Source organism: Oxyura jamaicensis, chromosome 4 (assembly GCF_011077185.1).
Source record: "Oxyura jamaicensis isolate SHBP4307 breed ruddy duck chromosome 4, BPBGC_Ojam_1.0, whole genome shotgun sequence".
NCBI classification, from domain to species: Eukaryota; Metazoa; Chordata; class Aves; order Anseriformes; family Anatidae; genus Oxyura; species Oxyura jamaicensis.
Genome location: NC_048896.1, coordinates 2233299 through 2259675, shown reverse-complemented (window position 1 = coordinate 2259675; position 26377 = coordinate 2233299). Strand labels below are relative to the sequence as shown.

The 26377-nt window shown below is 39.2% G+C and overlaps 2 long non-coding RNA genes across 6 annotated transcripts in view; one reads left to right on the top strand and one right to left on the bottom strand.

The window, feature by feature from the left end:
* Positions 1 to 26377, top strand: part of LOC118166496 — an 87172-nt gene that overhangs the window by 53207 nt on the left and 7588 nt on the right. For 4 of the 5 annotated variants that reach the window (XR_004750531.1, XR_004750532.1, XR_004750530.1 and 1 more), the window contains one exon: positions 24986 to 25212. The exons of the other annotated variant lie outside the window; for it this stretch is intronic. This is a non-coding gene — a long non-coding RNA (uncharacterized LOC118166496). Of the gene's footprint in view, positions 1 to 24985; positions 25213 to 26377 lie in introns of those variants that run through there. 5 annotated transcript variants of the gene reach the window in all.
* Positions 1667 to 16493, bottom strand: LOC118166497. Its single transcript, XR_004750535.1, has 3 exons — positions 16353 to 16493; positions 5406 to 5614; positions 1667 to 3712 (listed from the first exon to the last, which is right to left on the bottom strand). It is a non-coding gene; the product is annotated as an uncharacterized LOC118166497 (long non-coding RNA).

The following is a 26377-nucleotide window of genomic DNA, read 5'->3' as shown; positions in this document are numbered from 1 at the left end:
ATGCCCCAGCATAAGGAAAACATGAAACAAAACGTACTACCTTATGTCAGAGTGTGCTGCAGATTTCTCAGAGATCTTCAGTACAATGGCCGCTTTTTGGTGGGTGAGAAGGAACAGGCTGGTTCACCAGCTTGTCAAAGCAACAGAGCAAAATTGCACAGGGCTATCCATTGGGTGGTTGATCAGGCACAAGAAATGCATTTGAGGGTCTCCACTATATTCAAGTCTGGCAAATCTTAATTCAAGTTGACTTAATTGGATCATACTTAATGAAGACAATTTATTTTTATTACATTTTCTTCCCCCTGAAGTTTGCTACATTTTTTTGTAGTGACCCAAAAAGAAATCGAGCCTCCACAGGTACAAGATGGGAAGATATTGGGCAAGTATGTGAAAAGTTGGAGATGGACCATTCTTTCTTCCTCTGTGCTTACCTCTGATAGTGTGTATATATATATATATATATATATATATATATATATATACACACACCACCTCTACAGAGAGCTTGTGGCTACTAAATGTGGGAGACTTTGAAGGCAGGATGAGGTGGCTGAAGAGCAGCTGCATGACTCTTCTGCCTGGTGTGTACCACAGAAACATCTGTGCTTAAATCAGGCAAAGAGCATTTCAGTTGTATGGCTTCACTAAGTTTCTACAGAGCAAGTCAGCAGACATGCCGTATTGAGGGGAAATACTTCTCTTTGTCTCCATGGAAGTCATGGACCGGAGCTCCTTAGGTTTTCTGTTGCCATCACAATTTTCTCATACTCCTGTGACGTGACTTCAAGTCCTGGGAGTTGAGGGATCAGTGGGTCCCTGGGAGAGTGTTAAAGGGAAGGGAATTTTATCTTGTCTGTCAGGCCTAAGTGAGTGGTGATGTATGGCCCAAAAGTTTTTATTACTATCAGATGAATGAGCCCATTTCCTTAATGTGTTAACGGACTTATAAGTTAAAAAATTGAACTGATATCCCAGCAGAGACTAGGTGCAGAAACAGAAGGGAAGAGGAAAAAGTAAAGGAAAATAAAAATAAAAAAATAGAGACTGGTTAACAGAGATTGGTGACATTCTTTTCAGCTGTTTTTGGATGACTACAATGCAGACATTCAAACTCCCTGTAAAAGGAGAAAAGCAGAACCCTCTGGGCCACAATTATTCTCTGTATGTGATAGATCCCCTTCCTTCCAATCAATTAATTGCATCCTAAAAACATCTATTTCTCACCATTGACTTTAAAGGGATTTTAGATGACTAGCTCAGATATAGCTGTCTACAGAATAAGTGATTAAAGTTAGGTTAGATGAGCTGGCAAACTATGTGGATTTTTTCTCCTTTCGTGCAAACCCTAAATCAAATAACATCAGAGAATTATAAAATAAAACCTTCAGAGGGATAGTCATCTACTTCCATATTCTGGCACCTGAAGGGAGGAGGGAGGCTCCCACCAATTAAGAGAGAGGTAAAGATTTAATCTCTCCATCTCTCTCAAAATCATGGCCATGTTGGGAAATTCAGACATTTATGAGATTTGCTTAGCCAAATGTGGATTTTTGTTTGTCTTTATGGTACTGTAGCAAAAGCAGAATAAAGAGTCACTTTTTTTTTTTTTCTTTATTATGCTAATAGTCAGACTGGTTCTCAACATGTGCTTGGGGCAGGGAGGAGAGGGCAGATGCAGTCCATGTGACATTGTAAACTGAAGTTCGTAGTGGCCCTCTCCCTGACTACAAAATATGCATAAACTGCAGGTGGGAAACCTCCCAAAGATGCATTTACCAATCCACCAGGAATTATCACAAAAAAAATCCATATAAGTTTTACCTGTTTTGTGTTTGAATTTTAAAAGCAGGTAAGGTTGTAAGTGATTTAAGCATGACCTGCAAGCTTCTGGCAATTAGTGAATATTTGCTTTGGGTTTCAGAAGTTGACAAATCTGATGCATATTGTACTTTATTTATTTATTTATTTATTTTGAGTCAATATTAAATTCCGGGATTGGAGAAAGAAAAGCAAGGAATGACTTAGTTTAGTTTTAAATCAGAATGGGACTCACTATGACACAGTGCATGTATTTGTTTCCTCTAATTTAAATGTTAATTTCTTGACATGATGGCTAAAATATCAAATTATTATTTAAACCTACAAATAAAGCGAGTGTCCCTTTTCCTATCTGTAAGTAATGCTCTTCTGCCAAGTGATAGTCATGACTGTATTTTTTCCTAATCAAATCTGCATATCTTTTTCTCTGATAGTCCACTGCTGAATATTGATGGTTGTAATAATTGGCGCTTTATTGCTATATTGTGATTTCTCTGGGATGTTTCAAATTTCTGCAGTAAATCCTCTTCAGTTTTACTTCTTTTATGGTTTGGTACTCACAAAAGTTGCTAATTCTGGTGGAGCTGTAAGGCTGCGAGCATGAGTCAGTATTTTGATTTGTTGTGTAAGTCATGTATTGGTATCTAGTATCTCTCCATTTCTCTTTTCTAATAGAAATACCTCAGTTGTTACTGGCTATATTTAGCAAGCGAGCTCAATCTTTCTCCTCTGTTATTTTCTATCTGTCCCTAGCTTCAAGGGTTGGTGGCACTCTATGGTGGCTAAATGCAAGAAAATCTAATAATGCCTTTCTAATATACCCATTTATCTGGTATCATATTTTATTTTAACTCTTAATGCAACTGTATAATCATTGCTCCATTGCTGTAATTGGATTTGGAAGTATATTTGTGCAATTAAATTACATCTATAGCATTTCTATAAGCTTATTCAGAGTAATTAGTAATCTTAGAGTTTTTATTGGAACCATACTTTATATCCACTGTGCTCATTTTTCTCTTCAAATTCTCCAACACATTTGCATCAATTTTGCTTTTTGCTCTGGAATTTCTGGCATAAATAATCATTAAGATTTCTTTTTCTCCACTGTGAATGTGAACGGAGTCTAATCCAGCTTGCATTGAGGTCAATGGTAGTCTTTTCATTTGCTTTAGTGGAAACTGGATCAAGCTAATAGGTTACAAACTGCACTCAAGGCAAACCCGCATCTTGTTGAAATCATTGAGTAACAAAGGACTGTATATTGATGGAAGATATAGAATAGCTGATTGCTTACAGATTTTCTTACCAGAAAACTTATAGATTCTCCTATTCACCTTTATTAATTTTAGCTCATAAGTTATAGTATCCCACCATTTTTAAAATACAAAATTTAACTCAATGTTTTTGACAAATAAACAAACCCTTTCAGCTGCAGATTTTTGCCAAGGGACTAGAACTTTGCTTTCCAGACACCACGTTATCTACCTATTCATTTCGTTTAGAATAGCTTTGAGGTTGGGCATTATTTCAGTTAAAAAATAATTTTTTTTTCTTCAGTTTAATTGAAAAACAAAGATTTTATATTTTTTTAGCATGCCACATCAGAGCTGTATTGGTCCATTAATATAACTGATCCTCTTGCTGCTGAATAAGAAAACCTGGAAGCACCTCCATCTAAAAACGCTATTCTGACAAACTACTTTCCCAAATAGTCACAAATTTTTGTTGCACACTTTTCTAACAGTTTTATTTTGCCACTGCAGAGTGCTAATTATATGTCCCAAATCATGTAGATAGATAGATAGATATAGATATGGATGGGTTGGTGAGACACTGTAGTGGAGATTTCGTAGTAGTCTTTCAGTATGTAGAAGCGTTGTTTATGAGCCTTAAAAGGAAAAAAAAAAGACCTCTAAGTTTAGTCATTTCATTAATAATAATTAGAATGAAGCAGTGTGAGCACCCATGCAGCTGAAATACAAATCCTAAATACAGAAATTATTTGCATATTGTATGTATGCCTCCCCACTAACGCTAATGGGAGCTGTGTTCCCAGATCAAGGGGATGCTCCTCAACAGAGGTTGGATTTTGCCAGGAGATGCATGTGAGCAATTTGTACTGAAATTTTGTCAAAAAATGACTAGTGTTTTGCCACTTTAAAACCATGGAAACATCACAATGTTCTTTTAGAAATGACTCCATGAATTAATTGCAAATTATTTATTAATGAAACAAATATTCAGCTGTCACTGGTACTAAACTACACGATATGTTTAATGATTATTTTTTAAGAAAACACTTTTGTGTTTGTTTGATCTGTGTAGTGCTAGCAGCAGTAGAAAAAGAGGGTAGAATTTGGTGTTGGAGTGGGAACTTGGAAGTGGCAGAAAGAATGGGAGGAGAAACAGCAGCCAATAACTGCAAAATAGGTGAAAACACAAGGAAATTGCAGTTCCTTAAAAATTACGTTGGCAAACTGTCTTACTCTAGGCAGCCATAGTTAAGTCATGAGTAGAGTAAAATACGGTGACACAGGCCAGGAAAGCTGGCAGTGAAAGTTTTCGCAGTGATGTTAATTCAGCCACATACCACGTATGTAAAATGAGCGTGAAGGAACTGACCTCACATGGGGTGGGTAAATGTTTGCAGACTACAAGGAAACTCTCAAACAAATGCAAAATATTATCTGTATTTATTTAAAATTGTAATGCAAATTAACCCTGGCAATTAGGGAACGTGTGTGGATTTGGTCTCGGACAAACCCACCGGAGCGCTGAGCTGTGGTGTGCAGCTGTTCCCAGTGCAGCGCTGGGTTAAATCCCGCTGGAAATGGCTGAGCAGCAGTGAGCCTAACGTTTTTTTTTCTCCCCTTTGCTCTCAGTGGCAAGAGGTGCATATAAATAGATAATAAAGCCTTTACTCTATTTGCCGCGCTACTGATGCTGTTTACAAGACCAGGAATGCGGGCCAGTGTATGAGCAAGGCAGGTACGGCTGCGTTCTAAATAAATCTCAGGTGTCCTTGTGCTGTTGCTGCTAAATTATTTACTGCTCAGCAAGCGTGTGCCTGTGTGAGATATTTAAAGGAGGGTATTTGAGGTGAAACCCCATCAGTTTACCCAGAGCTGACACTGGAATATTCATTATCACATTAAATCTAACCACAACGAAAATGAAGGCTTCCGTTGATTATGTGCTTGCATAAAAGATTTCTTTGGTGGCAAGCCTCTGTGACGAAGATCTGAATATAAAATCTAGTAAATGGAAACTATTTTCTTTATGGTAAATTTGCATTCTTGGAAGTTAAGAGACTTGGCAGATTTAAATTCTGTTTTAAACCCATGGTGTATTAAACGATTTTTAACTGGCCACAAGCAATAAGAGCACATATTATGTATGCTCAGCCCCAGCCATGAGCATGGTTCAGGATTTCCTATACAGTGAAAAAAAAAATAAAAAAAAATCCTGATTTGATAACCAGAGAATGGTATGTAGTTATCTCAGTTTAACGTCAGCTTTGGAGGCTGGATGGTGGCCTCCTCTTCTGGAGTGCTGGGGCAAACAGAGTTATCTGCACACACCTGCCTTTTCTTGTCCCCCTTCATCCCGACTTCATGCTGGAGCAGAGTGAGCAGCAGAGCTTGGAGATGTGTTTGAGGAACCCGTTGGTGTTGTAATTGTGGAAGAGTTCAGTAAAAGGCAAGGGACTGGCCCCAAAAGAGATGAAAGATATTCCCTTTCTCTCTTCATCCATCCTCTTTCCCTTGCTGCCTTCCCTCTCCCAGGGATCCTGTTGAATATAAAGATTGAATTAAATTTTCTTCCCTGGGGAACAGAGAAAATAATAGAAATGATTAAAAAACACGTTGAAACACCACCTCTTGAGCAGATTGTCCCATAGGGAAACAGGAGGGCTGCCTGTTCGCGCCCACCTAGCTCTGGAAAATAAAAAGGTTTAAGGAAGGCAGGCTTTGATGGAGGTAAGCAGTTACAGAAATAGGAGAATGAACACCTGTTCTGTTAATGCTATGAGTGATGATCACTCAGTAATTTATTGAAACATGCAATTGATTACATCAGCACAAATAATTCCCCCCCCCCCAAAAAAAAATAAAAATATATATATATATATACATATATATTTAAAAAAAGTTCCTTCATTCCATAATACTTACAACGGATTTTCCAGTCTGGAAATGGCATGGAAGCAACATCATGGTCTGAAGCCAGGCTTGCTTAGTCATAAATGGCAATTGATAAAGCTTGATTTGAAGTGTGGTTGCAATGAAACCATCGTCTTCCAGAATAACATCAGCTTGCTTTCTAAGAAGGCTGAAGACATTTTATGGCACATTCTTCTCTTTATGCCTCCTGTTTTCATCTTCAGTTGTAAATGTACTTAGTATGCAAGAATAAAATACAAATGTACAGTAAATACAAATGTTCCAAGCACCTTCAGCTTTCACTGATGCTTGTAGAGAGCATAGAACAGAGACTAAAAGGTCTGTAACTATAACTGAGAGTCAAAAAAAAATACAACAAAAAGCCACCCAACAATCTATGTTTAATCAACATTTAAAGGAGATATTACATGTGCCACATGCATCATTTTATATTGCATTTAACATACCCTTACCTGCCCTTTAGTTTTCATGGTTTTCCTTATCTTATCCTTATTCCTTATTGTCATTTAATCATTATTTCAACAGGATTTGCTTCCTCACTGCCAAAACGGTTATGCACTGCATTCTGTGCTTACAAACCTAAAAGAATATATATACTTCAGATGCATACCCAGTCTAATTCATCACGTAGCTGCGAGTTAGTCCATGGATCATTGATCAGAACAGGTCTGTTAGTGGAGAATGTTAGTTCATTAATGGGAATGTCTCCAGTCTGGTGGTGTGCGAGCTGGCTTTGGTGGAGCGAGCCAAAGGGGCCAGGTACTGCCAGAGTGCAGGTAGGGGAGGGTGCACAGGGGACAAGCAGGGGCCAGGACAGAGTGATGCCTGGGACAGACACTAAAAGGGCAAGTTTAAAGGGACTGGTTGGCTGGAGGAAGACTAAAAAGGTCCTATTCAAGACAGATGTGATAGCAAGAGAGAAGTCATTGGAGGAAGACTGGGAAGAAAGAAGAAGTGGATGGAAGAAGCTGAGGCTGCTTCACAGTCTGACAGCTTGAGGAGGAAAGGGATGATATGGGTATGTAGTGAAGAAAGAAACACACAGAATGTGGGGGAAGAGGCTGGGAGAGGAAGTGTGGGGCAGATGCTTGAAGATGAGAAACCACCAGGCTGGCCATGGGAGCAATGGAGATGTAGAGGTTAGAAAAGCCTTTAGTAGTGGAAGTAGGATTTAACAAGAAAATGGAAAAAGAATCATTTGAGCTTTATGGAAAACGTTGTTGTTATTATTACTATTATCACGTATCAATTTACTTAAGTATGGTTTGTTTTTTATCTTATAAACAGCTTCTATCAGAAAAAATAGAAGGCAAGTTTTAAATTTACTTCTGCTTTGTTTAGAAGAGAAGAGGCTTGTTTTACTAATATCTTGTAAGTAAACATAGTGAAAACATTCAGTGTGATAGAGATAGATGATTAAGATGATTAACCATTGAAATGTGGTTCCACACTGAGCATGTAATTGGCAATTATTTCATTACTTTATTTTCCACTTGAAAGTATATGATTTTAGGTCTTGATCTTACAATGCTTGGCACATAGGCAGAGGCATAAGAAGTCAGCCAGGCTCCCCAAGGGTGCTGGACTCTTCCTGTTTGCGACACATGTTCAGATTGTGGCTTAAATAGTATAGCTGCTCCCTGGATCAGGTACTACCTCATTTATTATATGTGCAGACTACCTTCCCAGTGGCACTTTGACTGTAGATCAGGGACTTCAGCATCACCCTTGAAAATAACAGTAATAACAGAAACACTACTAATAGTTAGTAAAAATGGCACTGTATTATTTATGGTTAATTTTAGAAGACAGGGAGTTCATTTTTGGCCCAAAGCAGTAGACGCAAGCATCGAAGCAGGAAAAAACCTTTTAACAGAGTAGAAATTTCAGCTGTGAGATGTAAAAGGAAGTTGAGTTGAACACTGAGAAAAATTCAAAAAGATAAAAACGATTTCAGTTTGGTAGTTCTTCACTGGTTTTGCAGTTTGGCAGCTGTCAACATCTCAAAATATCATCTCACCCAAACTGTTGAAAGAAAGAAACCCTTTGATTTTTCCCTTGAGACTCTGAAGCTGAAAATGGACTCTTTGTAGTCTCAGCCTCATTTCAGACAGTTTTTTTTTTTTTTTTTTTTTAAACGTTCTTGCTGGCAGGAACAACTAATTCATAAATAGAGTCTCTGTTAATTAAATAAGTTTTATCATTTAAACTTGCCTTGTAAAATGAAAAAGAGAAAGTAAATCTCTAGCATATTTTCTTCTTTATTACAAATCTTAAGAGACTAAGCATCACATTTCTTGCATCATTAATAATGCAAATTAGTTTTTGTTTGGGTCTCACATAAGTTTAGTTAGAAGCAAATATTTAATGTACAGATCAGAGAAATCAAATCATATATAGCATAAATTTTACTTTCTAGTTATTGAAAGTTAATGTAAGATCGGAGGCACTGTGGTTTCTGTTTATTTAACCTCTCTTGCTCTTGCTTTTCTTTCAGTAGAACTCTTTGTAACTTGTCATTAAACACTGTTATATTCCTCCAGTATCTGTTTTTACTATCTTTACAGTAGCCACAGTGTTCAGCATTTAATACCATTTTAAAGTAAAGGTTAAACATATATAGCATACTTAGGGCTATAAGGATTATAGTTTTGGTCCTGATTATTGGCAGGAAAACCAGGTGATTATTTACAGTAATACCTAAAAATGTGTTGACTTTGCAGCAGTTTTTCTCTGGTTTGCTTAATGAAGCAATAGTCAGATAGCCAAATAAGATTAAACAACACGCCAGGCCCCTGTATCTTGTATAGTAATGCCTCACGAGTGTGAGAATAAAATGATTTGATTTGTTTTTTTAACACAGATAGTTAGTGGCTAGTGTATAACCCCCATAGAAGGCTTTCTGCCTTGTGTTTTACACATTATTCCCAGAAACATTGTACCTCTCTCCATATGAAATGTCTGTAGGTGTGATACTTTACAACATTGCAGGACACCCATATTGTCAATACCAAAGTATGTGGTAGCAATGACGTGGTACACTTAAATGAGAGCTGGTAAGTCTCTGTTTTAAGCTAATAATCAATATAAGCTGTACACTCTCTATACAAATGCAAGATCTTCCCTGCACTCACACATGCGTCTCCATATAAATTACGGATATTTCGCAAAGACATCTGTGCTTTCTGTTGTGACTTGCTTTTTTTTTTTTTTTTTTTTTTTTTTTTTTGTGTGTGTGTGTGGTGGATAACAAAAAATAATAAGTATCCTGTTATTTTGTGCATGAAATCTGATAGCGAATAAGACACCAGAGAGAATTCTTTGCTGATAAAAATTTAAATAGATCCATTTATCACTGTGACAGAGATTTGACCTGAAAGTTAAAGTGTTTGAAAGTTAAGTGGGGTTGTATAAAGGAAGTTGAGGCTGTGCTACAGATAGACTCTAGTTTTTGTAAGTTATTAAATCAAAATAAAAGATATTGACAAAACAATAAATTGCCCATATCACCCCATCTAATAGCTTCTGGGAGCACTAAATACATTCTCCACACTAAAGATGTGTGAAGCCTTTTCCTTTCTCATACTTTTCTTCTTCTACTTGAAAACACGTGCCATGGTTGGCTTTGTAACAGAGCCACAGAATTTTGTGGGTGAGTACTTTGCCAGACAACTTGCTTGGAGCAGCATCCTGGGGATCAGGAGTGGTGGCACTGCTCTCGTGTCAATGTTGCTGCTGAACTTTGCAGATGCGGTCCTAATTATGCTCCCAGGGACAAAAAAATAAAACGACTGCACTTCTATCCACTACACCAAGGGAGATCATGCTGAGGTGCTCTCTGCTCTCCTTGGGAGTTCTCAGCGATGTTTCCACACTGCAACCCCCTGGGATTTGTGGAGTAGCGGTGTCAGGGAGCAGCTGCTCTTCGGGGCGCACTCCCCATGCGCAGGGCCATTTTTGGGATCGAGGAGCCATGTGGCAGTTAATGCCGCTTGCAGAACAACACCAGGCAAACCCTCCACAGCGGCTGTCGCCTTGCTCGGCAGGGCCGGGGGGGCAGCTCTTCCTCCCAGCTTCATTAGCTGGAACCCGCTTCATCCTCTGGCTGCTCAGCCTCCACAGGGTTATGGGGGCATACCCCCCACCTACGGCTTCCCCACCGAGGAGAGAATGAGCCTGGCTCTCTTTGGCTTGAAAACGACACAGATTTGAGACTATTTCCCCTCCTGCCGGTTTTTCCATGGAGAGGAGCGGAGAAGACATTACTATTTATAGTGCACAGTGCGTGTACACAGCATGGCATCCACCAGCTTCTCAAGCGAGCATCCTACCCATTTGGAGGGGGGGCTCTCCCTGCGATGTCCGCAGCAGGCATCGGCTGCTCCTGTGGGAGCTGCCCTGGTGGCAGGGGGACAGGCACTTTTGGAAATCACCCACCTCCCCTATAGGTTTCTTTTACTTCAGTTTACCTTAAAGCACTTGCCCCTCTGTCCAAAGTCACAGCAAGTTGTCCTCCCAGCGTGAATAAAGGGAGAGTTTTAAGGGGAGAGGGATTGCCCTAGTGCACTGAAGGTACCAAGGGGTTGTTGCAGTGCATCAGCATCATCTCATCTGGGGATGGAGCACTCCTCTGCACTCACAGCCTGGACAACCACAGAAATACCTGGATTGGCACTCTGAGAGGTTGGTGCTTCTAGGTGCTATGGCACTCAGGGTGCCTAAGCATGTTCAGTCCCATCTATTCATCCCACTTCTAAACAGAAAGATTGCTGCTTTACTATTTGTTGTCTAAAACTTCCAACATAGTAGGGATTTTATGCAGTAATGCACTGGAATATGTTCCTACAGCCTGAGGAGCCCTTTGTGCAGAACGAGTCCCATTCAATGACCATGCCTCTGTCCTACAAAGCATCCAGGTACAGGAGCAGAACAGCCAAAGGGCTGACTAAGACTTTTTAGGGAGGTTTTTGGAGGATGAGGGCCAGCAGCAGGACTCGGGTTTCCCCACTGCCCACTCAGTGCCCAGCTGCTGGGTGACGTGGCGTCTCCTTCCGTTTGTTTATGGCTTCAAAAAATCAGAGCGTCTTCATCCAAGCTCCATTCTTGATATGAAAAAGATAGCTGACAATGGCAATAAAAATAACAGTAAGCGGTTGGAAAGGCCCAGCTCAAATCATGCTCTGTCAACAGCTTTGCAATCTGTATAAATATGAGTGGAAAGACAAACAACTCTGATTTCTCTTTAAGAATGTGAGTATCCATTGTCGTAGATTTAAATTAGGATGTTTTACTTGTACTGTATGTAAATTCATTCTTGGCAAATAACCCATGTCCACTAATGTATGTGTATTTTGGGTCTGTATAGTTTTGGTCTCTGTGAAATACAATGAAATTTGATAGCACACAGAAATACTTGCATGGAATGTCACATTTTTTGTGTGTGCTTCTCACATATCCATAAAAGAGTTTACACATTTCTAATTACTCATTCAAAAAGAGACTTTACAGCACTTTTAAAAGAGAGCCAATTTTTTCCCTACTGTGTTCTGTTTTTACAGCTTGTGGAAAGCTTATTTAACGAAAGTTTAAGTAATCAACGAAAGTCATTTCTGAGAAAAGACTGACAGATATGAAGCCTCTTTTCACACTTCATAAGAGGTGGAGATAGTAGCCATAAAATTTACAACTGAATAGTACTCTGTTTAGCTTAAGTTATAGAATTATTAGTTTTTCAGGCATGTGATAGATTCTGGAGAGGTTAAGTATTATAAATGATTAGATATGCTTTGTATAGCTGAGAGGTGTGTGCAATAAGAATGACAACCTACCGCTCCAAACCCAGCGCCCTGTATGCTCCTCCAGGGCTGATGTTGTGCTAAAAATATGTGTTTGGAGCTGACTTAGGTTCGTGGTATATTAATAAAATGCTAGCAATATGTTCCCTTCATAGAGACTCACCTCTGGCTATGAATGTATGAATTCCCAGGCTATGGAAATGAAAAGCCAGGGCATGTCGGGTGAGAAATGAGGCACCAGGGAGTTTAGCTCCATCATCATGTCTGTCCCAGCTCCTGCAGAGCGGGGAGACTCAGGTTTTACTGAGGTCGACTGCTAATTCTACCAGACCTTGTTCAGCAAGAGGAGAGCTCTTCCGGCAGCTCAGTCTTTGGGCTGGAAGCCCCGGGGTGAGCTTCGTCTCATTTCTGATCGTTCCTACTGCTCAAGGAGGGACCGAGATCGAGCAGAAGCCTTGCTAGAGAGTGACTGAGGGGAAGTGATTTCTTTTTGCAGGTCATGACCATTTATATGTAAAAAGAGCTGAATAATGAGGAAGACCTTAGCTGTATTATGACACTGAACAGTTCTTGAGAAATCCCCATTTCAGCACATACAAATTTGCATGCCTTTTAGAGATAGTAAGAGGCATGAATCTTTTTAAATATGAGATGCCCAGATGTTATGGCAATGGGTAACACATCCAAATACTTACTGTGATATCTAAATAAGCAAACAAAAGCAATTACTAAAGGCGTTTAAATGTTAAGCTCTCTGTATCATCCTTTCATCCCAGAGTTTTTGTAGTACTTTAGATGTAACTGCTTACCCAGGAGCAAACAGCAGAGAGGTTTTCATAGTTCTTTAAAACAACAAATTGCGTGAGCCGGAGTCTAGTCCCACTGCAATCACTTTGAGGTTTGCCGTTCATTTCAACAGGATGAGAACAGGACATGCATTTGCCAAATCAGGGACATACCGTTCATCCTCACTGTGGCAGCTGGAGTATGACATTAACACAGTGAAGTGGCTCACCACACAACTTGCATCAATATGCAGTTTAAGTGTAGCATAATGTTTGTATTTGTTTTATTCACTTTTATGTGAGCCTAATACAGCCAGCCTCATAAAGCTCGCTCTTGCACCAGATTAAAGGCATGTCTGTGTAGCATTTACTGGTTGTTCATAAATGGTGGTGGCACTTTGTTACTGTCCACAAGTTGGTTTTTGAGATAAAGGTTTCAGTCATTACAATGCACAGAATTATCTTGGGCATAGTCCTGGAGAAATGATGCTAAGAGGTGCCTTGGTACATATGGTATTTGTGGAAAATGGTGTGTGTACAACGTGCCGTTTGAAAGCTGATACACACGATACCATTAGCTGCTGTATTAACAAGCACTTTAACTAAATATACAGAAAATTCTCCAGTGTATTTATGCAATGCAGGAAAAGTACTTATCATTACCAGTTTGCAAATTCCCAGTGTTTACCTCTGATGTCTATCGCATCTCAATTTAAGGTTTTCTGGGCTTTGAACACTTAGATTTCAGGTACAGATCTCAATTACAGTAGAAGTGCCTCGATTTGTCAAACCCTATAGGTTTTCAGCTTCGCTTGAAATATCAACAATTCCTAAATCCTATTCAGTTCACTCTGGAAACTGTATTCTGGGGGCGTTCAGCAATCCTGCATTCAAATGGTTAATTTGCACTACGTTCTGTTAAAGAAAAGGAAAACTGTCACCCTGTCATTTCAGAGTCTGACACTAAGCTTGTCAAAAGAGACAGCTGTTAAACTGAATTACTGTTGACATGCAGAGAAACGGCCCTTGCCAGATGTAAAGGACATCTGCGGCAATGAAGTGGTACAGGGTGGCTTTTAAAATGTGGTCATACTGGTATTTGAATAGAGCGTCTATGGCATTAAAACGTGGCCTTGACTCAGACAGTTTAAGGCAGCGAACCAGAGCCAATGAGAAGCACAAAGAAGTGCTGATCTGTTGCTATATCCATAACTTATGCATGAATATGAAAACACTGTGGTGTCAAACCTATTAAGCTCTTATCTTGTATCCAGGAGGATGTGGGTTTAAAACACAGTAGGAAATATTTTGTATTTCTGGGTCCTTGAATGTACGGATAGGTGAGGTGTAAATTCATAAGGTGGATTATGCAGGGAATGAATAGAAATAAGTCTTCTTGTCTTCAGCTAACAACTGCTCAGACAAGAATTGCAAAGGGCATTAAGCTTGTGAAGTGAGTGCTGGATGTGCCTTGCCAGCACTCCCGATAAGGCTGCCTGCACGCAGAGCACATGGGTGGGTGGTGGGGAGGTTGTTCTTTGGAGGAAGCAGCAAATAAAAAGGGAAATAGCTACGTGAAGAGGCTGGTAAAATTTTGTCCATATATCTTAACATGATTTATATAAGCCAGGATACCAAATTCATTTTGTAAAAAAAAAATAAAAATAAAAATGTAGGAATTATGAATATTTTATGATTTAGCGATTGAACCAACAGTAGGGAATTCTGCACATGATATAAGTGTGCGAGTCTTTGATTTGCATGTTTTTAGGGTAGAAATAAAGCTGTTTTGTAAAAAAATGTATCAGTTAAGCAATTTTGCTAAATGTATGAAAAATGAAATGTTATGAGATGAAGCATGTATTCATTACGAAATGAAATTGATGTTTGAAGCTAAAAAAAATTGAGGCCAAACATCATTTTGAATATGTTAGCAGATCATATCTTGATGATTTATTTGTATGTTTAGTGGTGGCAGAAACCAAAGAGTTTGCCATCTGTAGGGAAGAAGGCAAATGATAATATTTCTAAATCGTACAGGCTACACAGCTCCTTTCTGCAGGAAATCAACAACAATTTGTTTGAGGCAGCAAAAATGCTGCAAATGGCAGGTATGAGAGGTGTTTTCTCTCTTTGTAATAGGAAAATTTGCTTCCAAAGGACCTGGGTTTCCCCATGCAGGAAGGCTGATGTTGGCTGCACTGAGCTTGTTCTGAGAACTTCAGATTATCTAAGCTGGAGCCCTGCATTGCTCTGAGAGCATCCCTTTATCCTACAGAGCATTTAGCATCATGGTAGCGTGTGCTTTAGTGCTGTGACTCACTCTACACAACTTGGAGGACCGTGGGGTAGTGCTGCTGCCAAATCTGACCAAATGGTCACTGGCACATGGTCACAAGAGCACCAGGTGGTGCTCTCACCAATCCTTACTGCCACGGTTAGCTGGAGCACAGCAGGAGGCTGCTTTACAAGTACAAATTATCTGGGGTCTAACACAGCCCTTCTTGAAAATGCATTTATCAACAACTGCCAGAGGTCTTCTACGTATGAGGGAGGTGGTAGGCAGAGTTAGCATTCAACCACCGTGGCACTGTGTAGAACACTGAGTGGCTGTTGGCTTTCTTTGGTCTCCAAGAGTCAGGGTCTCCTGCTTTGTCCCAGTCTCTGCTCACAACCTGAATTAAAAAGTTTTGAATGTATTCTAGCTTCCAGTTGACAAGACAGGCAGCTACCTAGCAGAGCTGCCACCATTTCATGGATGTGCTGCAGGGACCACTGGAAGCCACAAGGAGCTCCCAGCCTGCTATGGACAGGGTGACAAACCTAAGAGGGAATTACTTGCCATGCATTTTCTGCCTTCTCTCTCAGATGCTGTGTGTGCTGTTTGTGCTAAACCAGCAACACTGGTGCTGAAGTGCTCTGCAAAGGCAATGCCACTGCAAAACCATTCCTGGGGCTGTGCTGGGCTGGGGCTTTGGGTGCTTGCCGCCACCCTGACAATCTCAGAGGAGTTATCTGAACAAAATCTCCAATACAGCTTCATCAGAGGGCTGGTGTATGCTCCAATAAAAAAGGCTGAAATGTCAATATTCACTCTTAACTGCTAAGGTAGAGCTGCAGCTCAGTTTTGTAGGTTTTATTCAGTGCAGACTTGTCTATTTACACAAGTTTAGTTATGCTGTAATTATTAACTTTTTACAAACAAGCAGGAGGTGGACCATTTAAATAAACAGCAAGAATTCTGTTAATAGATGGCAGCTTTCTCTGTGATAGCTCTTGTAATACCATCATTAGTTTATTTAAACTTACTATGAAAAACCTTTTTCTCCTATTCTGAGCTCTTTCATACAGCTTCTGTTTTTGATTGACATTAACATAAAATAACTAACCTATAAATTATAACGTATGATTTAAATGAAGTATAAATGCGTTATTTGTAAATCACTGCAAGGATCATCAGTGTGCAACATGCATGATTTTAATAAAAAATATATTACCAAGATGATAATAAGGCAGAATGCAGCTCTCCCTTTGAAGCTCTCACCACACAGTCATGTTAATTGTAGTAATCCAACAAACTAAGAAAAGGACCTAATGCCATCAGCCATTTGAACTTCATCATGTAATCAGTCCCAGGTCAAAAATTAATACTTATGCATTCATCACAGAAATGCACCTCACAGTCTTTGCTAGTTGTCAAACTAGCAAATTTCTGTCACCGAAGTCACCCCAGAGTTCAGGTTGGTAAATATGTTTGTACTCACCTGTTTGCTGATGTTGGAAGGGCATCTTTCTTTCTCATTTTATTCAAGCCAAGAAATGAAACTTCCTGAGTGTTGTGTGTTCACTGGAAGATGCTTTCTGCCTGCTGTGTATTGGTACAGCGAGCAGGGCTGAATTACTCCAGCTGAAGACCTACCCCCAAGCTTTAGTTTCCCATTTAAGTATCACAGACAGCATTGGAACTAGGTCACTGACAAACAGAAAATAATACACAATGGCTTGTTATAATCTATCCATTTGTTTGGGAAACCAGACATCTCCAGGGAGTGAAAGGACTCCACATTATTTTTTAAGTACCATATTTCAAATTAGTGTTTCTTGTTCAGCTTTTGTGTAGCCTGATAACTTCATTGCTGTGAGAAGAATTTCACACGGTACTTATGCTGTCCAAGATCATCAGTACCATGGGCTCCGAGTTTGCTCAGAAAGGCCATCACGTAGTATTAGTGCTTGGTGGGTACCGTCAATGTGCTTTGGATCTGACTGTACTGTTCCCAGAGGGGAAGATGTGGCTCTTGCCCCTAGGGGTTTGCAGTGTAAAATGACTTAATAGTACATTTCAGGCTAGATCTGCGTGCATATTATAAATGACTAATTTATTTCTTGAATTTAGGATTTTCCCCTGCTAAGAGGCATTGTAATTTCTATGAATATTTTGCAGTCCTCTCTCTTTTTTTTTTTTTTTTTTTCTCTCTTTCTCTGTGGTATGAATTTACCAGCTGAGGTGGTTGTTACTGTTCCTTGCTTGAATGTTGATGGCATGTTTCTGGCAAACACCTAAAATACAGTTTCCATGGCTGTGGAGAGCAAAGGGCATGTCTAACAGAGATAAAATGAGACTGATGCAAGTAAATATCCTCACAGCACAACAGGAACCCTTCTCAATGTTGAAAGCCGTCAAAAGAGCTAAGACATGCAAGCGTGCTGTAGCTCCACGTGTGACCAAAATATTTACCTGGATTTTGTGCAGTTCAACAATGCAGAGAGTTTTGGATTGTCATAAAATATAACCCCACCATCTCCCAAAGCTTTTCAGTGGTGCAAAGTTTTTTGTGATCTAAGCTAATTTGCAAAAGTCTTGAGGTAAGGTCATGAGCAATTGTTTTATTTCTTTAATGCAGTTTTCTCCCATGTGCAATTCTTGAAGGCCAGCTTCAGACTGACTTGTTAAACTGTGTTCTGCGTAAATATACTGATAAATACCCACTGTGACTTAAGGTAAAGAAGAACCAGAGATGTGCCAAGAAGGAGGTTGGTTCCTGGTCCATCTTTGTTTGCTCTGAGCATATTTATTTCAATGTTTCTTTCCTTATCACTTAATCTTTTTGTAAGGACTATGAAAAACCAGATAATATATTTAGCTCTAGCCCATGTCCATGAAAGTATTTTAAGATTAACTTCACAGGTACAACCAGCTACTCCAAACATTAGCCTTTTCTCTGTTTAACCATAAATGTAGGTATTCTGTTCTTCCTGCTTTGTTCTCTTTTTAGAAATACTTTTTATTACACTGAGATGAGTGACTGTGGCCAAGTTTCCTTTAAGTTGAACGGAAAAGACATTTTAACATATGTTTTCTCATGTAATTAGCTATCATCTTGTAGGTAACCACATTTCTAGCAGAGGAACAGTTTTTGGCTAATTTTGCTTTTTGCTATTATTAGTTTTCATATTTGATAAAAGCTGTTGGTATAGGTAAATGTGAGCATGGGTAGTGGTAGTGCTCACTGAGAAGCTGATTTACAGAAATGGGAATTCCATGGGGCTGACTTTCAGCCAGGTGACCAACACACTTTGCATTTTATTTATTTATCTGGCTACTTAGCCCTTCTTACAGTCTCTGTTCTATGAATTAATTTACCCTATAAAGCACCCCTTGCAATAATCAATGACTCATTACACTGAAAACCAACAGGAAAGATTAATTAAATGAAAAGTGTGTAAGAGGAATGTTCAACTGTTTTATTTCAAGTGACCCAGATATTTAGTGCTTTCTTTATGCTGAGTTCTCATAAGTTACAGCAGAGGTTTTTACCTTAAGCCACAGGGAGTTCAGCTGGCTTAGAGTGTAGTGATATTTCCTAGACACACTGAATCCAGTTCATTTATCATCGATATCCACAGGAAATAATAATCTGTTTATACATCACATTTCTCTGAGCTCTGCAAGGTTCTTGTTATGAATTCTTTCCAGCTGCTTTTCTCATTCCCACAGAAGAATTGCATGTGAAGGGTTACTGCTTACCCATCAGTTACTGTAACAATTATTGACTGATAACCACTGGTAATTCCAACTCTGACGATCTTTGATAAGGATTTTCTATAGTTATTATGCTCTAAAATGTTGCCTCATCTGTAAAGGTCTTGAACTTCAGGTTGGGTAGCTGACATAGCCACCTTTTCTGGATCCTTGAATAGAAAGAGGTTAATAATATGGACCAAGGAGCTTCTGCAGTTATAGAAATACTGTGTAAAACTGGGAGTCCATTCAAAGCTCCTGCTTTCCATCACACACGAGCAATTTCATCTGGTTGCCTTTTGGTAAGTGATGCCTGCCAGTCAGCAGCAGCTCAGGAGACAAGTGACTGAGGGAAGAAATGTTTGTCACCTCAGGGCTTCTTCTGTTCTGTACAATGATTTCTGGAGAAAGAAAGACATAAATGAAAGAAATTAGAACAAGGTTAAAATAAAGAATAAATAAAAAAGCTCATGCCCTTTACTTTCTTTGCACTCCTGCTTTTGCAGTACACTGGCTCTCAGTTTGTGTTTGGTTTTCTCTCTGCACGCCCAGTCTCTGCTCATCCCTATTCATTTCCTTTTATCTGTTGCAGATTTATGTTTTGGTTAAGATCAGCGTGTAACTGCAGTCAGTCAGACTTGCACCATAGCAAGGCACATCTGCTGCTCCCATTCCAGTTTAGCATATGATCAAGTGAAAGTTGGGGAGATTTCCCATCCTGGGAAGGTTCAGACCAGGAGTGCAATCCTCGAAGAGCTGCGGACAGTCCCAGGATGTGCTGACAGTGAAACTGGTGCTGCTGTAAAGTGAAGGGGAAGAACAATGCCCCCACATCCTGAGGAACATGCCAGGTGTAATTACTTTGCTTTTAAAATGATCTGGGAAAAGATGGGAAATAAAAAGGAGAGGGATGAATTCTCTGTTCAGTTTTCAAACAGCAGGATTTTAAGTCATTGTAGTGCAATGTGTTAATTATTATTTCCAAAGAGCTGGTAAGTACAATAATATAGAGGGTAACTTCTTCAAATTGTAGGTGACCGACAGAAATCTGGATGAACATATGACACTGCCTCTGCTTCTAGTTGTCAGCTAATAACTTGCGTTAAAAATGGTGCAGACACATGAAAGATTTTTGCAATATTTTGTTCTCAACAGTAAGCATTTGCAATTGCTTATGCTGCCCTGTAGGGCAGGCAAGGCAGTATTGTAAGGGTATGCTAGAGAAAGATTTCAGTCCCAAATGGATGAAACCTGAGATACAAATGTGTCTCAACCCCTAACTGTGGGTTTTCAGGGAGAAAAACTAAATGGTATTAGTACTGGATTGAATCTATTCTGTGAATCAAAAGCTTTTTTTGTTTGTTTGTTTGTTTTGTTTTATTTTGTTTTCCCTTGCTCCTGTGTAATTTTATTGAAGTAAAATTGTAGAAAGCTTTTGCCTTAATGTTTTTGGCCAGTCGTTCCAGTGCTTCAAGGGACGGATACAGGTTACATAGCTGGCTTTCAGTCTAGTTTCTCCCTCACCAACCTTTGCAATTCAATGGGACTGATGGGTTACAGAACTTTGGAAATCAGGCCCTGACTTCTGATATCTACAAATCATAGAAGTTTGAATTGCATATATTTTGACCCCAACTTACTCTATATATCTTGAAGACAATTGCAAATAAATAAATAAATAAAATCATTTTAAATTGTCTCTTTAATTGGAGATAGTTTAATATCAAAAGAGACTTGCTTCCAGCTAAGTAAATATTTGTTACAGAACTAAAATGGTTTGATATGAGATTGTATCAGATAAACTTTGTTCCCCAAACTGCTGCTGAATGATGTTAGAGGGAAACAAAGGTGAGGAGTTGACCCCAACTAGAAACTCCCAGGTCACTGGAGACTCCTGCTTTGGTTTAACACAGGGGGAGAAAATCCAGTGTAGTGGAGGATTCTGCCACTAACTGTTACATAGTCTGCATGTATATTCTGTAATATACACTGAAGTTAGGAGACGTGATTACTGGAGATTTTAAGAAAGATGGAAAAAGTTCCAGGCAAAAGGAGAGGGACCAAAGCTGTTGAATAAACTGGCTTCATGTGACAAGATTAAGACCATCAAATTGCAAAGAAGAACTGATGCTTAAGGTGAAGGTTTGTCGCATCCAGAGTCAGCCAGTCCCAGATGATTTCAGAAGTAATTATAAAGCTGAATCTGGGAATAGCCTTAGAGGCAACAGCAAAGCCACCAAAGAAAGGCAGCAGAGGAATTTGACAATGAACTCCAGAAAGAAAACGCAGAGCCACAAAGAGGGGGGACGCTTGGGCACCTGTTGTGACAGCTGTGACTAAGCATATGATGACCAGATCAGAGTGAATAATGAGAGAATCTGCTCATTTAAGAGTGTATATATAAACGCAGCAGGGACATGAAACTGTTTTGCTTTGTTTTACTGATAATGTGTTATTGGAGTCATGTCTCTGACTGTGTCCTAGAGTGGGTTCAAAACAATTACTTATATAACACAGGATATATTTAAGTCAGGGAGGTGGTAAGGGAGGAATGAATGTATCTCAATTTCTGGTTTAGAATCAGAATGAAATTATGTTTTTCTGAATAGATTTATTGATTTCCATTTATCCAACATAGGGATATCCACCTCGGGGTCTGGATTGCCCTTGCACAATTTGAACTGTAACATAATTGATGAGTCAGATTAAACCCCATATACATCTCTTTGCCAGCTCCTGGTTCATACCCTAGCCTGAATTTATAATTTTAAAAAATAACCCCCTTTAAAATAATCAGAGTCAGTTCCATCTGCAAAAGTTTAAGCCCATTTCCAGCCTGTGTGTGGCTCCAGCCTGAGAGAAATTCTTGGCTGATCCATGGCACTGGACTCCCCTCTTATAATGCTCTGCTTTAGAAGTAGGTAGGCATGTTCTGGATTAGCTTGGGGATTAAAGAACATGATTTTTAAGTGACAAATGAATGCCTCTGGCAAAATTACACCCATATGTGAAAGAAAATTGCCTTTGCTGCTCACTTATAGAGCAGAGTGATATGCAGGACAACATAAGGGAAAACAAATGGAAAAATAAAACCCAACAGAGCAGTTCTCTGGGCACCAAGAAATAGCATGGTCTAATGCAGCTGCCCACATTGCAAACCCAACTGACAAATAATGGCATTCTGTGCAAGAACAGTTGCTGCTACTTTGATTTAAAATGAAAACCAGATTGAGAAACTTTGACTAAGAGGACAGGATGTGTGGAATGTAAATACATGATGGGTGCAGCCAACCAGCACAAAATGTATTTGGAGGGAGCTGGAGCTCAGTCCCTGCAGGAGTGTCCTGTGCTTACAGATCATCATGTACAAAGAATAAATTACAGTAGGGCTTGTCAACTAATTTGGTGGAGGTATGAATTCTTTATCTATTAATCAATGTAGGGAAGCATGAAGCACCTATAAACCATTCATCTCACTTCAGCGTCTTGTTTAAATTTAATAAGAGTTGGTCTGATTTGATTGGAAAAAATAGAGGTACCTTTGAATATAAAGGTGTCAAATGGAGAATCTTAGATTGCACTTACTGCTGCGAAACCATAAGGCAATGAGTCAAGTAGTTCAGATATTTTTTTTCCAAAAGAAACATCCATAAAAGTCCTTACAGGGTGAGAACCCTCATGCACAAGTAAAGAAAAAGATACTCAAGATGCCAGCACCTTGCCAATGTGAATGGTGTTTGCAACAGTGTGAACCAGTTTATTTCTCTCGTGCCTGCAGACCTTTTTCCCTGTCTCAACAGTTTGTTTCCATTCCTTTATTGTTATATATATAATATATATATACATACATAACGATATTTAATACGAAAACTTAATTTCTTCATGTTTTATCCTTATCCTAACTTTTCTACTGCTACTGATGTTAAAAATTTCATTAACTGCAGTAGGAATAGAATTAGACCAATGCTATTTTAAAAAAAGTCTCTCACAAAGCTGTTTACCTTTTCTTTCCATAATTTCCATGGGGATAATGGATAAGACTGCAATACCTGTACATAGTTATGGTATCTTTATACTGCATAGGCAGTATGTGATGCATATAGTTGCAACTGCACCTGTAGAAAGCTCCAGTGGGCCACTTGCATTTCATCATTTCATTCCTCTTCAGTGTGACTTTAAATCCATGGCATTTGGTTCTTATTTTTAATAAGATAATTCTTTGAAATGCTTTTTTTTTTTTTTTTTTTTTTTTTTAATGAAAAGTCATTGCTAAGCCTTAGAGCCCTTCATAAGCCTTAGAGTCCTACATGTGAGACTTGAAAACTGCAGTTTCACTAAAAAGCATGCACTAAATATGATATACATTGATGCATGCTTATTATGGATAAATACTGTTCTCTGGGTAGTGCCTAGAAATTTTAATTAATTTCAGATACACCCTATTTTTGCCACGTATGCAGATTTAAAATCTGTGCATTCGCTGATTTTGACACAGTGCGATGATGTATCCTAGCTTTCAGATGTCTGGCTCTTGGAGTTGTGAAATGATAAAACAAACAAAAACAACAGTTTCAGCCTTGTCAATCTAGTTCTCAGTGGACAGATGCCCTGGTGCTAGAAAAGCATCATCCCATGCAATACCTTTTGGCAGCATTTGAAAAAAAAAAGCTTGAGATCTTTTAGATGTAAAAGTAAAGCTGGCTTCTCATCTCTAAAGGAGTCGTGCTTCTGGCAAAGCTGAAACTCCTGGGTAGGGCTGCAAGGGAGATGTGCATAACCTCTGCGTGTTCTGTGCCTGATTTGTGCACAAGTAAGTGATTTCTGGTCTCCCAGATAATCAATCTGATCTGCTTCTGGAGCATGTTGCCTCTGGACAGTGATGGATTAATGGGTGAAGGTCCAGGCTTGTGCATTGAGGTTTCGGGAATGAGCTGGGTCGATTGTTACAGTTTGTGGATTGCATCATTAATTAATGAAATGGTATCATTAATTACAGATTTAAATGTTTTATTGGATACTTATCCAGCAGGAGTTGCCTAAACCCACAAGGAAGATGGGAGACTTTGGGCTTACCGCGGCCCACCAGCAGGGCCAGCCCTGTCCCACCAACGTGTGCCCATGGCTCTGTGCACTTGAAGGCTGCTCCTGGAGGCCCCCGCCCAGATGGCCCAGCTGTGCGAGGCAGTTCCTGCCACAAAGCACAGTACCATACTGAAAGTCTTGCAATATTGGTTTAAAAACACACAGAACCCATGGAATTCATTGTACAGAAACACTGGCTATGACTGGGAAAGGAGACGGTGAATTGCTTTGGTACAAATGAGGTTTTCTTTTGGCTAATGATTTGTTTTTAATGTCACACACAGTATTGTGAGAACTTGCATCATTTGGGCATTTTTAATGAATTCGTATTGCTTGCATATTAGTAGGAATATTTCCACTGCAGCAAACACCATAAACAGTTTCCACACTGGGGTATGTTATACTGCCACCAGAATTGGTTCTTCTGATGGTTCATTTCTTTTATGCTGAGAATTCAGGACCAATTCAGCTTGGTTTTATGCATCATTAGAGATTTACAATTACTTTGCTATAGTTTCTTTCTGGAAGCCTATCTCTCATGGTTAATGCTATGGGAGCCCTGTTGTGTAGAGGCTGGTATTAGCCACCTTATAGCAATAAAGCGTTTGAAAAGGATTTAGAATTATGAGTGGCTAAATTCTCCATGCAGTGACTGCAATACTGTTATCCCTTGCTGAGCTTGGGTTGAAACATTTTTTTCTTCTGCTCAAATTAGAAAAAAATGCTGTTTCTTCAAGAGGTTTTGAATCATTTACATGTAATTTTTTGTTGAACTACTGCAGTCAGAAAAGAGAAATTGTGAGAAATTCCATTTGGATTTCATGATGCTTAAAATACATTTACATTGCATTAGTATATAATGAAAAGAAGGTCTCCTCATTTTTTATCTCACTTTTAAAAATTGTAATCAGTATTTGAGACTTTCTTTTGTGGTTTAGATTTTACGTGTGTAACCAAACTCAGTAAATTTCACAGAGTTTGCCTTTGTACAATAAGTAGTGGATTTGTATGTGTTATAATCCACAACATTCATGTTTCAGATAAATGCAGGCTTGCACTGAAACAAACATGATATGCAGTGAATAATATGGGCCCGATCTAAAGCCCATTAAAATCAATGAAAAGATTTCAAATTAACTTTTATAGCCTTTAGATCAGGCTCTAAGTGGGCAAATTACAGTTATGGAGTTTCCCATTTACATACCTGTGTGATGCATTTAATATATTTTATGGAATTGAAATTACTTGGTACTCTTTTTCATGCTTTTTTTTTTTTTTTTTTTTTTTTTTTAGGATAAGAATTTGCCAAGGGCATCAACAGCATTTTTCCCAGGCTTCAGAACAAGGATTATGTAGTCAATCCACAAATGACTCAAATCTTTGAAAAAATGGACATGGTTATCAGAGGGGCTTTGATGGCAGCAAGGACAGGAGTGCTATCTGCCGTAGTGCATCAGAGGCTCTTATTCCATCTCACTAATGCACTCAGGACATCAACATGGGACATCGGTCCAGGGGAATCCAGGTACAACTTTTAAGAGAAAATGCACAAGATCTCACCCCTGCACTGTTTTAAATAGATCAAAACAGATGTGTCTTGTATAAGGTTAGAAGAAAGACCACAGCACTGTAGCAGATAGGGGAGATTTTCAACCCATTGTTAGAACCTGATAATCTTTCTTGCACGGCGTCTCTTGAATCCCACTGAGAAGGCACCGAGCTGATACCTACATCTGCGATAGCTGCGGCCTCTAAGTGTGAAAAAGGAGTGCCTCTACCTGCTCCTTCTGAGCACCCTTATAATTAAAAACCCTTTTGGAGCAACACTAGAAATAAGCCATCACAGTATCTGATTAAACCTCTTAGGAACCTGTCACTGATCACCTTCTCTGGTCTCGATGGAATACATTTATGCATTATAAATACACTTCCTGTGTGGATGCTCCATAAATCACATTTAGCACTTGTATATGATGTATAAGCATATTCTATAGAATACACACAAATACAGATGCCAAACTCCCACAGAGTTCATCACTGGAAAATGTTTGAAGGATCTGATCCTTAATATTTAATGAGGAAGATGCTATTTCCTTCCTCAGCTTTTATCTCTGGTTTGGCATAGTCATTAAATTTCTTGTTTCCTTGCAAGATTATATAATTTATGACCTAATTTTAGACTTTTGTGTAACTGTTCTAAAATACTCATGGAGTATCCGGATTTCTTTGTATGGAGTGTTTTGGGATTAGGCAACGGATAGAACATGACTGCTCAGCCATGAGCTGCCGTCAGTACGGAGTTACAAGCATTAAAGGAGAACAGCACAGCAATATTCAGATAGCGTTACAGGATTGTATTGTGTTTTTATTTTTCCCTGTAAAAATATGATTTAGCAGCATTTCCAAATCCTGCTGTATGCAGTGGTTGCCAGGAATCCCCAGGTAATACAGTAATTGCCCAACAACTGCTACTACTTAAAATATTTTCATGTAGCAGCTTCTGACTTTCAGGCTGTTCTGGGACAAATTCATGCAGCCTTAAATGCAGGGAGGGTTGCAGGATGCTGGGGAAGCAGTTGAAAAGTGACAGGTAGGGCTTTAAAGTGACTTTCAGCCTCCTCGCCCTCTGAGCAGCCAATTTTTGTTAACCATGGGGGGAGGCAGGGTCTGCTGGTGTCCCCAGCT